Source organism: Penaeus vannamei, chromosome 36, assembly GCF_042767895.1.
Source record: "Penaeus vannamei isolate JL-2024 chromosome 36, ASM4276789v1, whole genome shotgun sequence".
Classification (NCBI taxonomy): Eukaryota; Metazoa; Arthropoda; class Malacostraca; order Decapoda; family Penaeidae; genus Penaeus; species Penaeus vannamei.
In genome coordinates, this window is record NC_091584.1 from 15,674,161 (window position 1) to 15,677,463 (window position 3,303).

A 3,303-nucleotide genomic window follows, 5' to 3' on the forward strand; every position below is an offset into this window, starting at 1 on the left:
CTTTAAATAAAACTTCTTAAGTAGGATACTCAGTGAATTAATCATAAACGTTTGTAAGGTGATCTGTATACACTGTATTGAGTTTTATTGAATATTAATTTATCATCTACTTTTTCTCTTTTTACAGAAGATACAGACGAATCTTTGAATGCCTAGATTCCTTCCTTTGAGTTTTCTATTGCTACAGAGAATGCATCAACTGGTAAGATAATCTATAACAGTCAATGTACTGAACAGGATTACAGTTTCGTTGTACCAATACACGGCCGGATCCCTAATTTTTGTAAGGTGAGTTTTTTGCAGAGTTGTATTTTTATTCTTGCCTGTTTTCCCTTGTAGTCACACTAGAAATGGGTCTATGAATACCTATGAACTCGACAGAAGCTTGGCGTAGCACCTATTAGGCACTGAAGGCCCGGACCTACATTTCATCGCATATGATGAAAATTATTAATAGGCTAAAACACAGTAAAAACACGAACGTATTAAGAGGGCACGGTTAGGTATCTTCAGACTGACGTCTTACATCTCTAATGGTAATGCTTTCCTTTCTAAATTTACTTTCGCAGTGATGTTATTTTCGATACCTATTATAAGTGATATCATATTTATTTTCCCCCTAACAGAGAGGGGTAGCCTATAATCCTAGAAACGGCAGTGTGTTCGTCAACAATTAAAAACGAACGCGTTAACATGATAGCGTTCTGTCGTTGTTGTAAGAAAGTGTAATCAAATAGATATGGAGCTCGTGGAAGGCCAGACGTCTTGACCAATATCTGTGAACACGAATTCAGTTCTATATTTATACGTTGCAGCTCAAATGTCAAATATACCAGTTATGTGCAATTATTATCATAAGCGCAATTTATATCATGTAAGATGTAATCAAGAGTTTAATTCTTAATAGTTCAAAATGCAGGAAATCGCATACTTAAAAAAATAAAAAAAAATCACTGGTAGGCTTGTCCCTGGACCAACAAGGCGACAAAACTTTTGTTTCTGGTGCCTTGTTGCACGGCTACGGCTTTCAGACCTTATAGGGCCTAGGCTGTCATTTTATGAGAGCTACGCACAGAGAATATCTGGATGCGACCCTGCAATATTCACACCGTGAAATTCTCTTGAGTCTGAACAGTTAGAATTAAACTTATAATGCATAATCTATATAAGTCAATTTCTTTTCAGTATCTGACACTTGGAGTACCCTTCATGGCAAGGAATCAACCTAAGATCTGTCAGAAATTCTGCTGTTTCCGGAGGAGCAGAAGCCCTTTCTATTTCTTGTTTGTTTTATTGTACTGTACTGTATACTGAAAATTTGTCAGTCCTGAGATCGGGTATGATATTTTTATCAAGCCAGAGCAAAGTGGGTAAAATAACGGAAAAAGCCTGAGAAATACCTGAGAAAGGGGGGGGGGAATTTGTTTCAAAAGTGGTTAACAAGCATAGGTACCCCCTAAAATGGCAGGAGAGGACTCTTGAAGTACCAATAGGCCGTCACAAACAAAAATGAAAGATTAGTATAATGCCACAGCACAGTACATTTGTAGACTCTGACACGTTCATTGACAAGAATAAAAAAAAAAAAAAAATCTCAAATTAATGAGGTGACTGGTTATTCTCACCCTTATCTTAATAAGTCCCTGTGTATATATATATGAAATGACGTAGCTACAGATAAGCTTTCCTCTTATAATTATGATGATGAATATATCTACATATATATAGTCTTAACTGTGTAGTCATGTGCAGTATATACAGTGAGTGTTTTGTGCTTTTTTCTTAATGAATTTCGTTTATTCATTTATTGATTTTCATCAGAGACGGGGCTTCCATGGTGGCATGGAGGGCACCCGTGCCACCATTATTAGTTACCCAGATACAGATCAAACATTTCAATTTTTGCAGAAGTCAAGTGTGACTTGCAGTAAAAAGGCAATGGTATCAGTCAAAGTATCTGGAAATATCTGGAAGTACGCTGGTCGCCTTGCTGAGGTCCCCACGCTTTTTTCCTGTTCATTGGTTGGTTTCATTTTATTGCCATTTAGCTTATGTAGGTATGGATATGTGTAGGTATTGTTATTATTAATATTATCACTATTATCATATGGGTGGGTGCTCCACGCACAGGGTGATGTGAAGTGATGGTGTGGTAGTCTAGTTAGTGTTAAGTGCTTGCATGCCTTCCCGCTTACAGCTGCCACCGCTGGCTAGCCTAGTGCGAAAAAGGGAGCAGCTCTGCATAAGCCTCCCCCTGCCAGTTCACAGCCTCTCCTTCATCGAGACTCCTGCAGTGCCTCCTCGTGGCCTCCCATGGAAACTGGGTACCTTGCGGTCCCAGGCTAAACTGTGGGGGATCTCGGAGCAGCAGGAGGCCCCAGAGGTTCAGGGTCATGGCCCACCGGCATGTGGACAGCGCCCTGGCCCTGTACCAACTCCTGCCCCTAAGCCCCCTGGGGTTTATGGGTGGCTCGGGGAGGTGGGCCTTGCCAGTCCTCCTCCCCCCAGATATAACCAACCGGCAGTAAACCTCGTAAATGGAAAGGCTGGGAGGAGGGGAAAAGTCCCTCCCTCCCAGCAAGTGAGGCGGATTGTGGGCCCTGCTGGGGGGGCGGCTGGGAACGGGAACTACTCGTCTCGCCTGTGCTCTGGCAGCCGCCAGCCCAGAGTGAAGCTTGTGGGGGAAAGCCCTCGGGAACCTCACAGGTAGATGATGGGGCCCGCACCCCGCCACCCCCTTTTATGTGGGGCAGCGTCGGCGGGTGTGGCAGAGGTGGCATCCACCCGAAGTAACTGCCCAAGGCTGAATTTCAGGCGGGAAGTCAGGGTGGGGGGCTTGGAACGTCCGTTCTTTGCGTCAGGATGATCGGTTGCCTCTGCTGTCGAGAGAACTGGGGAGGCTGAGAGTTGAGGTGGCTGCTCTCTCGGAGGTGAGGAGACCTGGCAGCGGCATGACCAGTGTAGGTGGCTACACCTATTACTGGTCGGGCCGCAGCGATGGCCATCACCTCCAGGGAGTAGCCATTGCCATCTCCAGCAGACTCCAGCCCTCGGTAGTAGAGGTTACTCCTGTTGATGAGCATATAATGGTATTAAGATTGAAGCTATCTTTTGGCTTCATGTCTCTTATTGCTGTGTACGCTCCTACCGATGTTTGTAAACTTGACGTGAAAGAGATGTTCTACGCCAAACTTGCATCTGTGGCAGACAGATGTCCGCGGCGAGATATTCGCATTGTTCTGGGTGACTTCAATGCAGTATCTGGTTGTGATCGAGCTGGCTATGAGATGTCTGTCGGTCCCC